The sequence below is a fragment of the Miniopterus schreibersii genome (genome assembly GCF_964146895.1).
Source record: "Miniopterus schreibersii genome assembly, chromosome: X".
NCBI lineage: Eukaryota > Metazoa > Chordata > Mammalia > Chiroptera > Miniopteridae > Miniopterus > Miniopterus schreibersii.
In genome coordinates this window covers 96,811,298-96,824,636 of record NC_138104.1, presented here as the reverse complement: position 1 = coordinate 96,824,636, position 13,339 = coordinate 96,811,298, and the positions used below count along the sequence as shown (strand labels likewise).

The 13,339-nt window shown below is 45.2% G+C and overlaps 1 protein-coding gene across 7 annotated transcripts in view; it reads right to left on the bottom strand.

Moving 5' to 3' along the window:
* SH3KBP1 (SH3 domain containing kinase binding protein 1) overlaps nt 1-13,339 on the bottom strand; it is a 309,900-nt gene that overhangs the window by 34,850 nt on the left and 261,711 nt on the right. The window lies entirely within an intron of this gene.

Genomic DNA, 13,339 nt, shown 5'->3' with positions numbered 1-13,339 from the left:
TACATTCAAAACACAAGTCCAGGCATTTAATAATTGGTGCATGTCCTTGTCATTTTGTCAGCTTTCTTGTTGCACACAAGTTAAGGAGTGTGCTGTGTGTGGGGCAGGTGGCACTGTCGCCTGTGAGGAAGCCAGTAGGAGCCAAAGAGTTCTCCAGACACTTGGGCCTTGGTGCAAAGTGGCCGACAGACTGGATGCCCCCCTCTCCAGCACACATTTTCAAAGATGGCTATTTTAATAACGACTGTTCAGCAATGCACCTTTAGCCACAAACCCTCCTGCTGGTACACAGGGTACAATGCAGGCCCTGCCCCTGCCTGATGGCCAAATAAGCACCAGCAAACAGTAACTGGGAGCTTCCCTTTTAAGGAGCAAGGAATGTAGCCAACGCTGCTTGTCAAAGGTCAACTACTTTTAACCTTGAGGAAAAGGTTTTCTGGCCTGGGGCTGAGGCATCAGCCAGGCTGTTGACAGGCACAAGGTGTCAAGTTGAGATCTGGCAGCCTGAAAGCTGGCGCCAGAGCACAGGCTGTAAAATTAGACAGCTCTTGGGTGGGTGCCCCCATGCCCATCAGGACATGCGTGACTTCCCTCTGTATTTGGGTAAGGAACAGCCTTTGGGGACAGGAATGGGCCTCCAAGATGATGAGAGAAACAGCCCATTCATGCATGAGCAGAAGGTTCTTCCAAATTCTTCCAAAAGGGCAGCTCCCAAATGAGATTATCCAAGGTATAGGATGGCAGTGAAATAGGAAAAAAAAAATGCTGCCTATAAAATGAGAGGGTGAAGCCAAGCAGTCATTCTCAAGAAAGCAACAGAAATAGTCCATCTCATGGCTTCTGGCAGTCACCATGGCCTGAGGCCAAACTACATAATGAGTAACACATGGGGGTATTGAGAGGGCCATGCCAGGTGGTACCTACTGTGAAGGGTCTCATGGTCTAAATGGGAGAGACAGACAGACAACCACAAGCCCACATGGTATAGGCTGTACAAGATACAGGCACATCAAAGTCCTCTGGGGAGGATTCAGTCAGTGCAGGGAATATGCATGGCAGTCCCCGGGCACATGGAGGAGATGACATTACAGTGGGGCCTTGGAGGAAAAAGGAGAGAGGACATATCAGTAAGGACCCAGAGTGGCCAGGAGTCCCAGGGCTAAAGCCTGAGGTCCCCAGAGAGTAGTGAGAGGAGAAAGGTTGGCAAAGGTCAGACTGCAGGGTTCAGTTTGTCCTGGAGATAATGGGAGACAGAGAAACTGAAGCAGGAGACCTATAAACGTAGGAGTAAGGGAGGGAGTTGACAGGGCCAACGCCTGGGTTTCTCACTCAAGAGGGGTGGTGGTGGTAGCATTCAGTGTGACATGCATATCCTGTGATGGTAGAGAATACCCAATGGATGGAACGAAGCCTCCGTCAGTTCCCAAATGAACAAGACTGACTCTTAACCTCAAGTATAACCTCAAGCACCCTCAACTGAAGATTAGCAGAGGTGAGAACTCCAGGGAACAAGGGCTGAGCCAAATGGTTTGGCCTTCACCAAGAGAAAAATACAGCTCTAAGACTGTCTGTGTGTGCATTATGAGACTTGCTGGGCTTTTCAGAGCTTGGCTGAAATCAAAGTTCAAGGAGAACATGGACTACTCTACTTGGGAAGGGGAAGCAACTTGAACTTCAGAGCAGAGCCTTTATTTCATGCCTCACCCCAACCCCTAAGGTGGTGGGGGCCCTCCTAAGCCAGGTTTCCATAGCGGATTCTCTCTCCATCCCCTGGCTACCAAAGCTTGGGCCCCACAGGGCATGCTCCCTTGGACAGATCCGAGCCAAGAGAAACAGTGGGATTGAGGAAATCTATTTCAAAACATTTTATTCGGAGGCCCCAGAATCCACTAATTTGAATGTAACTTTCTGAATGAAATGTTTAAGAAATGAAGTATTATTAGTAGGAAAGCATTTTCATTTTTTAAAGTCTTCAGGGCGCTTAATATTATTATTTAGTATCTATGGAGCCTGAATGATTGGGTGCTGTCCTCCTCTAGACTAACTGACTGAACTCAAGTTACCACAGCCAGACAGTTCTGTCCTTTTGGGAACACACCAAGGACCAAAAACTGATAAGAACACGTGTTCTGTCCACAGAGACAGGTCACTCAGGCAACGAAAGTCCAGTTAATTCCACTGGGCTGCTTTTTTTGGCCAAAGGGGAGGATGGTCTGAGGTGACCCCCTGGTGGGCAGCTGGGGGGAAAATCAGAGGGGGTGTTGGTGGGGAGAAGAAGGAGCTTTGCGCACCAGTTAAGCACCTGTACTGCAGAACAAGTTGGCTGCTTTGAAACATTTGGTTTATTCATACATTTTGGTAACTGTGAACCCTGGAGCTGCCATTTCCCTCCTTGATTTGACAGCTTGAAGCTTCCAGTCAAATGTTAGCCTTATCTTGAGGGACTGTGGAGAACCCTATTGCACATCACAGGCATACCTCGTTTTATGGTACTTTGGACGAGTTCTGGGAGTATATGCTAAAGAAATAGTCTAAAATACCCAAATGGGTTTTGCAGGTTAATATGTTTATCACAGTGTTATTCGTAATAACAAAAAACTGAAAAGAACTGGAATCTTTCATAAGTACAGAACAATAGAATAACCTATGGTATTTGGCATATTTTTATATAGCCATTGAAATGATATTTATAAACAGTTTGTGACAACAGGGTGTTATGATGTTATGACATCAAGGAACAAAGGCAAATTTAAAATGACATGAACCTCAATGCACACACACCATGTGCACTTCTGATATATTAGGAGGAGGGATTTTTTTAAAGACTGGAAGAATATTTAGTGGTTATTCCAGGGTAGTCTAATAGGTGATTTCTAGCATCCAGTTCAGCACCTGGTACAGGGCAGGGGCTCAAAAAACACTTGTAGAATTAATGAACATGTGCCTTTTTTTCTAAAATGGGCATGCATTATGTATTTGTACAATAAATGCAATTTTTCCCAAAAGGCAAAGTTGTATGACATTCAGTATGATCAGACCTATGTGAAACCAATGAAACAAATCCAAATCATACATAGGAAAAAGATGGGGGGAAAACAGTCCAAAACATTAATAGTAGTTGTCTCTGGGATAAAACTATAGGTAAATTTTTCTTTCCTTTCAAAATTTTCCTTTAATGCTAGAGACTGTACAATTCATGCAGCTTCTGCTCTTTCTCCCCAACAATATAATCGAGGTAAAAGGTGAGATTGCCTGCCCTCTGGTACAAACTGTCCTTTAAGAATCTCTGACCACAGGTGCCCGTGTGATCACCTGTGACCACACCTGGAACTCACCTAGGGTGTGTGTAGAGTTACAAATCCTAGACTGAGAGGCCCAGGTCATGAGGGCCCACCCTGAAGAAATAGGCAGTACCATCCCTGAGTGACCCTTCCCCAGATTCTAAAGTGCCAGCCACATTCTGATAGGAAGAAAGACTGGGATCCCCCATCTCTCTACTGAGCCCCAATCCCTCATACCAAGAGCCAGACACAGGCTTTCAGCTGAAATTATCTTCTATACAGGGCCAGAAGTAAGCCTATTTTGAAAACACAGTAGGTGTAGTTTTAAAAAAGGTCTGATCCTTCCAAGTAGGGAAGCTGCAGCTGGTGTTTTGACAGTGTTCAGACTGTGGGAGTGGAAGCGTTTTACAAAATCTATTTGTAAATGCCTTTCACTGTATTTATAGACTCTTACAACAATGCTAATGAGTTTTAGTTCTAAAAAATACCAGAATTTCTGAAATTCTCCAAAGCACGTGTTTGGAGCCGCTGACGCCCAATGAAACTGCAGTCCTCAATGGTCCCTGCTTTCCTCCAGTCTGCCCAACACATGGATACCATTTTGTCAGTTAAAGATGTTACTAAATTCAACAAAAGAAAAAAAGCCCATCCTTTTGTAATTTACTAGCTCTTATGAGGGTTTTTGTATGGTGAGTTTCTCTGCCCACAGCTGTTAAATATAAGGAGAAAATACAAGAAAGCAGGCATATCACCATATATCTAAAGATATCAGAACAAGGTTGTCCTTACTCATTTCTGATTTTTAAATCAAAATAATGTTATGTTCTTGTATTTTTCTCAGCAGTTTTGGTTATGGACACTTAAAACACATGAGTTGGATACGCAACTAGCTGCTAAGAGTCTCCTTGCTTTACTGGACAGAAAACCTAAATCACAGGGAACAAGTTGACTAGCCTAAGGACATCCAGCAGGATGAAGTAGAACATACAATCCCATAGAAATAACAGCAGCAACTGATAGCTGGTGGCCTACCATGAGCCAGGCATGAGGATTGCCCCTTTCATATATTATTCAATCATCACAACCAGCCCTTGAGATATCTACTCTGCCTCATGGACACAGAGCTACACGGCCCAGAGCTTCCTTCAGGGAAAGGCTGGGTGTCCCTGCTCCTGGGAGTGCTGTTGGCTCCTCCAGGGACCACCCCAGCTGTAAAGAGTCTCCTCGGCTGAGGCACACCCTTTCCAGGGTAGACTATAACCCATGCTATACAAGTCTTGGCCATTTCAGTCCAACACAGGACAACTTGGAGGGACCATTTTAGCCCCAAAGCTCCCTGTGGAGTTGGCTGAGGCTTTGGTAAGCCAGTATCACATCCTGACATCTCTCTCTGCCCAACACTGCTTCCTTCTTCCCTCAGTGGGCACTGAGCCCTAAAACAGATCCTGCACACTAAATGCTGCCTGTCTTTTTCCTGGAGAACCTTACCTTTGACGCCCTTTTTTTCATTATATAGATCAGGAAACTGAGGCTCAGTAAGATTAAGTCACTTGCTTATAGAAGGTTATAAAAGTAGTAGACTAGTAGGGTCTGGATTTGAACCTAGTAACTCTGACTCCAGGGCCCAAGCTCTTGACCACTTCTCAAAGCTGCTTCTCTCAGACTCCTGGTCAAGGGGCTGGTGAACTACCAAGGATGCCAGGAAGCTGGTCACTGCAGCTCACTGCCAGCTGTCTAAATTGCCTTTGCTCCCTGAGTTTAAAAGTACTAATAATAAACAAAAATCACACACCTGACCCACCCTGAGGGCCTACTCTTACCACTTAGGACTTGAGACATGAGATCGGATATGTGCACAGTAAGAAACGTGGAAGGTGTGCCATGTGCATCCCTTGAGAACATGAGCTCAGCCAGTGGCATGGCCCAATTTAGCCCAAGTTGGGACAGTTAAGCCAAGACATGTGTCCTGGAAAAGGTGTTAGAGTGCATTGGAAGCCAAGGCAAGGAAACAAGTAAATAAATAAATTAGCAGCATTAACAGCAGCAACAAAAGCCACCCAAAAGACCCCACAGCCCTTCTGGAGGTGAGTGGCAATGAAGAGAAAAAGAGTCAACACATCAATTCTCACTGAACAAAAAGATCCCAAGTACTGATGATGACTGTTTTTGGAAGTCATCAGAAGGATCTATTACTACAGTGTAAATGTTTGGGCTTTAACTGCCTAAAAATCATTATAGGGGGGAAAGAGCTGGGAGAGAAGTAAAGGAAAAGAAATAGAAAAGCCCCATCCCCTGCGCTTGGGAAACCATAGAAGTGCACACCATGAATCCTCTATTTTTCTCCAGTTTTCACCCCAGCCGGGGGGGTTGTCAGCTCATGTGGATGATGGCAGATGTGAAATGTGAAGATACTGGAGAAATGACTTGAGTTACCCTGTCTCTTTCTTGCTCCAACTCTGCAACCTTGTTTTATCACTCTCATCTAATGTAAAATCACCAGGTCCTATAGTTCACTTCGTTTGTCCTAGTCCAATCATGCACTGAGGATAAGAGGCCAATGGAAGGAAACGCTCCCCTTCTGCTTTCCTGGCTGCCCACTCATCATGTCTCAGACTTGGGCTCTGACTACTAAGATTGAATCAGATTACTCAGCTTGAGCCCCCATTTTATTATGGACAAGGATCCTGTGCTCCAAGGGTGGACAAGGGTCCTATGCTCAAGGCCACACAGCTAATTGGTGGCAGAGCTGAAACCAGATGGAAACTTCCTGATGCCAAGTCCTATCTTTGCCCAGCATACTTGGGATGGCAATAATCAAAATGAGCATCCACATGCACACGTTTTATGATTCTAGAGATTTTTTTCTCTCTTAAATAAACAACTATAAGAGGGCTCCCCCAAACTGTGAAGGTAGCAGATGTGAAGCCAGTCCTTGGGAAGCATTCTTCACTGGGAAGTTACTGTCCAGGAAGGTTGAATCCTTCCATCAGGAAAGGATGAAACTGTAGCAGCAGTAACCCAGTTTCCTTCACTCATCAGCATGAGGGAAGGCAGGAGGAGCCTCCTTCCCCTTTCCCAGAAATGTGAACCCAAAGGCCCTGCTGATATCTGTGGAGTCCCTATATACCCACCTGGTGGCCGAGAATGTCCCAGAAATCACAGATACTTTTTGACTGCAAACTTTCCATTCAAATGTGGGACAGCTCGAGCCAGGCCAGGGGCACAAGGAGTGGGAAGCACAGTGGTTTTCCTGGCAGCTCTCCCCTTGCACTGTGTCCTTGTTTGGATGAGTACAAACAGGCGTGGCTATTTATAGTTGGTGAAAACATGTTGGAAGGTGATGGGACACTGCCCACTCAATTCTCCTCCAAATTTCTGTTCTTTGTGCAGACTCTGCAGGCGTGTGTGGAAACAGGCCTCACTTCAGAGCTCATCCAGGGCAGGACAAGCCCACACACCCCCTAAGGCAAAAGGATGATGACACCTGTAGCCTCATCTGCAAACCCACAACTGGGCACCTTAGAGGGGCAAGGGGCTTTAAAGATGCCTGGAGGAGGGGGACTCTGAGAAAAGTTGGTGTGGGGTGCCAGTTGGAGGAAGAGTGTTCAAAGAAATAGCCCATGGAAAAAGCATTATATGAACCAATTAGCACTGTGCCTGTGTGAAGTGTCACTATCTCCTACTATTTCTCTGCCCAATTCTGGCCATCTCTGGCAGGAAAATCAATGTGCCTCAGTTTGGACTAGGGCTAAATCCTGTCACTACTGTTTAGTTCTCACTGCAGGGAATAAAATCCATTCTAAGTGTGAGTGGAAAGAAGTAAAGAGAGAAGTTTATACATGCAAATGAAACCAGGTGGGCAAATAATGCAGACAGTCCTACAATGTGAAAAGGTAATTGCCCTATGGGATTCCTATGCTCTAGAAATCAACTGTCCTCCCTCAGTCCCTGGCTTTCCCCGAGTCCCTACTCCCCTAACTCTCTTACTGCCTCTGGTGGAGGCTGCTCAGGTTTCTGTCCCCCCCCCCGCAAGAGACCCCCTGATGTGCTCTCTGAGGGGGTCCATGAGGAGCTACCAAGCATGACCTGCTTGCCACCATGTAGGAATCCCTCTCACACCAAAGCCACCCACCGAGCTCTCTCAGGAGAGGGAAAGGAGCACACATGTATTTGCTGAGTGCCTCTCAAGTGCCAGGCAGAAACCAGGGGCCTGAGGTATGGTGGCTTATTTAAATCTACACATCTGGGCAAGGTAGGCCTCACTGTGCCATTTTGCAGAGGCAGAAACTGAGACCCAGGGAAGTGTGAGTCTTGCCCAAAGTCACAGGATAAGTAACTAGAGGGTTGGATTTTCGACCCCAGTGTGCACGGCTCCAAAGCAATGGGTGGGCAGGAACCATGTCTGGTTAACATAGTTAATTATTACCTCAAAGAGGGCCTGACCAAATATACCTGATGAATATCTAAAACAAATGAATGACACCACACATACACAAACATGTACACATGCAAACATGTGCACATATGCACACACACACACATACAATCCTCACTCATCAATAAATCCATACCTAAACACCCATTTACCATAACCAAGTTTCTCACAAGATGAGTCTACACATGCTTGACTGCCTACTCATTCTCTCTTCAACTCACCCCAAGTCTGTCTCCTGTTCCCAACAATTGTACAGAAACTGCTAGACTGGGATCACCGAGGGCCAACTAGTGACCAAAGCCTGTGGGCACCTTTCAGTCTTCCCTGGTGCTCACTACGGTGGTGGTTCTCACAGCATGGTCAGCCAACAAGCAGCAGCAGTAGCAGTGGGAGCTCACAAGAAATGCAAATTCTCTGGCCTTAACCCAGTCCTACTGAATTCCAAACTTGGGGGAGCAGCAATCTATGTTTGAACAAGCCCTTGGGTGATTTCAGTGCACACTCAACTATGAGACCCACAGATCAGTTGCTCCACATTCCCTTCTTCCAGCTTCCAGGACATCACACTCCACCTACCCTCTTCAACAGCTCCTAGTCCTACCCAATAAATAACAATTTTCCTCATTGTTGTCTTTACTCTCTTCTTTTCTCCGTAATCTCCTAGAGTGATTATAGCTATTCCATGCTTATAACTACCATCTATGAGCCAACAACACCCACCTCTGTAATTTCTAGCCAAGATCTCTCTCCTGAATTCTCCAAAGGAATGTCTTGGTCCCAAATTGCAGAAAAGAAGAGAAATGAACATCACACAATGCATCACTAGGACTCTTTGAAAACACATTTGGAATACTTGAGTAATCCAAACTCAAAATGATGGCCTGAACACCCAAGTGCACACTTTACCAGCCTACTTAGGGAACAAGTGTATGCACTCTATCTTTCTCTTCCTCTTTTTTTGATTAATTGATTCATTTATACCTAATAAGAGCAAAGAGGTCTTTTTTTAATGCTTGCTTTTGGTGAGCTCGGCGAGGGGGTGGTGGTGGGGGGGGCAGACACCTCACAGAGCAATCAGGACCTAGAAGCTTATTTTCTGCTAAACTGTAACCCCAGGGGCTTGAGCAGCCCAAATGTCTGTGTAAATCTAAAGAAAAATTAACTTCCATGTGGGTAAGTTGGTCTCAAGAGAGATATCTACCCTTCCCTAAGCACTTAGTTGATGTTTGGCATATAAATGTTTACTTAATCTTTGCCTCAGGCTAAAATGTCTGGAGCTCAACAGTCATTTATCTCCCAGTGTTTCTTTGAAATCCAGGGCTCTATCTTCATTACAAGTAAAAATGTTGCAACTCCACTGCCCCTCCGAACTGCATCCTGTGCTCCAGTTCTCCCAGTATTAGCCCTCTACCCTTCACAGGAAAGGGACCTGGTGTGTGAAACATTTAAAGCAATAGGTTATGTCCAAGCAGCACAGGTCTGAGAAGTCACTAGTCCTCCTGCCCACAGCTTGATATCCCAACTAAGAGTCCTCCTTAAACACATGCTTCCACATCTGCAGTCAGTGCACTGTGCCCTCTGGGATTCTTGGGCCACGGTAATCAACTTCCCACATCCACAACGTCCTCACTGAATGACCTGCTACCACCCTACTGAATCTTTCTTATCACTAAATGTCATCAACTCCCAGAACACACCAACATCCATCTGAGAGGACACTGGCTTTTGGAACATCAGCCTCACCTCACTTTAGATCTTGCCATCTTCCTGAGCCTTGCAGCAGCCCCCTCTTCAGACCTACTCCACCTCTGAACTTGTGAGCACCAACCTCCCCTTTCTGACCAGCATCTCCTGTACTTCTGGCCATTGACTTCTCCCACTCCATTCTTGCTCACCTTACCTCCTCCTTATGCCTTTTGGTTTCCCCTCCGTCCCAGACCCCTGTCTATCACTCAAGGCCCCCAGATACCAGCTCTCCCTGTCCCCTGCCCTGCCAGTCACTTGCCCCCACTCGGAGAACAAGGGCTGTAGCAGACAATGGGCAAAGCTCATCCTCTACTGCTCCAGCTTCCCAGCTCTTTGGGAAGAAAAAGAAAAAAATATTATGACTTGGGGTATCTGTGTTTGTGAGATTAACAAACCTGTTCTGGTCTAGCCAGCCTGCCTTTTTCCCTATCCGGCTATTTTCCTTTGAAGGCACACACCTGCTCTGCCCCTCAGGTTTCTGGCTTGTTGCCTCCCACTGCATGCAATTGCTAGAGCTCAGAGAAGCCTGCTTCTTGCCAACATTTCCTTGGATTTTTCTTTTTTTAAATTTTGGACCCTTCTTCCAGGTTTCCGGATGTCTTCTCACAGAGGTTTCTGAACATATATTTATTTAATTGATAATACACATCAGACATAGAACATTACATGTTCTTGTGTGTGTGTATACACACATATACAAAAAGCTTTAGGTATATTCTGTCATTTGAAATATATTTATGATCAAATATCAAAATGAGTGAATAGGCTCCATACTTTTGAGCCTGCATTTTCTCAAGTGTGCAAATAGGGTAGACAGAATGCTTTCTGTATCACAACACCTTACTTACACGGTGAACTGGACAAGACGAGGAGACACTATCTTTGCCTACTATGAAATAATAACCAATGTGTCCCCAAGGTACAGACTTTCAAACAAAGGCTGTACTTATGGCCTAGGGGAATCTTCTATTAGCATTTAATTTTTAAATCAATTCTGGTATTAAATATTTTTTTGAAGAAGTATTTTTTTCCTGTTAAAATTCCATCTTCACTTACTTTCTAGAAATTGGAAGCACATGCTTACCAACGGGTATGTGAATTGCATGCTTCCACTTGCTCAGAATGGACATGCAAATGTGCACTGGTGTCCTCTAGCTCCCCTAAACATGATTCCTGAAAACTGATCTGCAGTGCTTAAGCTCCACCATTACTAAGATCCAGAACAGCACTTTGCACACAGTAGTCCCTCTATATAATTTTGTTAAGTGAACACATCTAAAAATGATTCCCCTCTTCCTAAACTTATGTATTCCTTTTTTCCTAAAAGATGTCATTTCCTGTTCAAATAGAAAGAAATCAATCTCTTCTGGAAGCCACATTTGGCAGCGAGCTTTCTGGCTGGTGAGAGGAAGCTTGAGCCCAGACACTGCAGCTGGAGCTGTATTCCTGGTTCCCAAAAAGAATGGAAAACAATGATGTCTATCCATGGGTTCAACCGTCCATCCAACTATCTATCTGGTCAGGTAAATCCTAGCGATGACATGGGTTCACACAACAGACAATACCCTCTTAGCAGAGGATCACAGACACAAAACTCTTAGAATGACATTAACATTCCTATCCCAATTAATTTGGCAGAACTAAACAAGTTCATAAACCACTATATGGGTTGGCTGTCCAATGTAACTGCCTAGCAAAAAATATGAAGTGCATGAAGTACTGAGAAGCAATAGCCTTTTTAAAATTTTCTTTAAAAAGTTATGTTGAAATCCATGGTGCATTAGGAAACTTAGAACATAAAAGACATACATACTACAGAGCTTGCTCAGAGGTAAGGAAATATGACAGGACAGGCAAAGTGAACAAAATGTGAGCACTGGCACCTCCCTCCTTTTAGGAACCAAGGCATTCAACAAGTGTATTAAATAAGCCACTGCCATATGCTCAACCCTATAAAGCATGTGGAAATGACAAAACACACTCTTGATCTGCTTGAAATCTGGTAAAGGAGTCTGGGGGTGCGAGCATCCCAAGTGGCACAGCATGGGGCCCCACACTAGGCTAAACACGGATGTTGGTATTGGGCATTTGGAGGAGAGAGCGACCGTGAGATATAAGGGAAGGCTTCTAGAAGAGGGGTGTACTAACTGGGGAGCATTAACAGGTACATGAGAAGGAGCCAGGGAAGGAGGGAGGCACTGTCAAGAACTTGGGAGAATCTAGACCAGGGGACCTGGCAGTGTGGAACCAGGACAACAGCATCTGCATCACCTGGGAGTGTGTTAGAATGTCAATTCCCAGGCTCACCACAGACCTACCAAGTCAGCAACTGTGGGGGTGGGGCCCAGTGATCTGAATAAGTTCTCTGGGTGATTCTAATGCACACCAAGTTTGAGAACTGCCAAGTTAGAGCAAGCATTGTCCTCCCTTCAACTGGCTAAGCAAGTGGCTAAAGCAGGTACTGGCTCTGCAAACATTTCCAGCCTTGCCTGAGCCTGCTACTTCCTAGGATTGTCAGGGAGGAAACGTGGGACTTTCCTCCCCCTCTTACCTTTCTGAAAACCAGTGCTCTGGGGACTGGGCAGCCACAGGAGTAGGGGGGAAATGGGAGGCTGGGGACTGCTCAGATGCCACACACAATGTGACATTAAGTATTTCTCACTGGCTTCTGGACAATCTCCTCTCATGCATCCTCCTTGGAGACCCATACTTCTAATGGACAACTGGATATTGGGAGGGCTGGAGGCAGAGAAGAACTAAGCAGAGGCTGGGGGGGGGGGGGGGCAGGGAAGAGGCCTCTGTGAAGCCAGAGAGTTGGCAGGCATTATTCACTCCCTTCCCCCTTGCATGCAGGTCTAATTGTTGGCTTGCAAAGCCTGCACCTATCCCTTAATGAGACAGCTGAGAGCAACCTTCGAAGGCAAAAAAGCCATTGCAATTGCACTTCTTTTTGGATCAGATCTTTAGAGAGCACAGCGGGGATATTCTGGAAATTGTTATTGACTTAATCGAAATGTCTGTAGTCCCCGGAAGACTAACAGAACAAAAGCAGAGTGTAGCTTCTGTTCTTTCACCCACCACAAAGTGATGTGCCTCTTTGCTGCTCCATTCTCCCTGTTTTCATAGTTCATATTCTCTTTAGAAGTACATAGGTTTACATGACCTTTTTCATCTGAAGTGCTAGCTTCTGGGCCGACCATGCTGCTGAAGTGGCCTTTGCTAAGGTAATCAGGGTGCTCAAGTGGTTCTGTTGTGTGCATGTGCAAACAGCCTTCTGCTATCAATCAGCAGAAGAGGGCACAACATGTACAGGCCTGACCAACTCAACAGTGGTCCTGGTCCCATTAGTTTCCCCAGGGGTCATCACAAATGCCGTATGATTCCACTTATATGAGGCATCTAGAGTAGTCATAGTCACAAAGACAGAAAGAATGGCCATATCCAGTGGCTGGGAGAAGGGGGAATGGGGACTTACTGTTTAAGGGATATAGAGTTTAAGTTTTGCAAGATGAACAGAGTTCTGTGGATAGATGGTGGTGATGGTTGCACAGAGTGAATACACTTAATGTCACTGACCTGTATGCTTAAAAATACTTACAATGGTAAATTTTGTTATGTGTATTTTTCCACAATTTAAAAATATTTTCTAGAAAGTAAATGAGCTATTTTGTTTTATTGCAATACACCCAGTTGGATACGTAATAATAAAAGTGAAAATGAAAGTAATGATTTATAGGTATGGGGTTACATACTTGGGAATTACCTGGTTCCATTCTTTTAGGTGCGTTCTATTATCATCCTCAATTTACAGACAGAGAAAGTTAGATGAGAGGGCACTGACTTGCCGAGGCTCACACTCCTATGAGGTAAGGTGAGA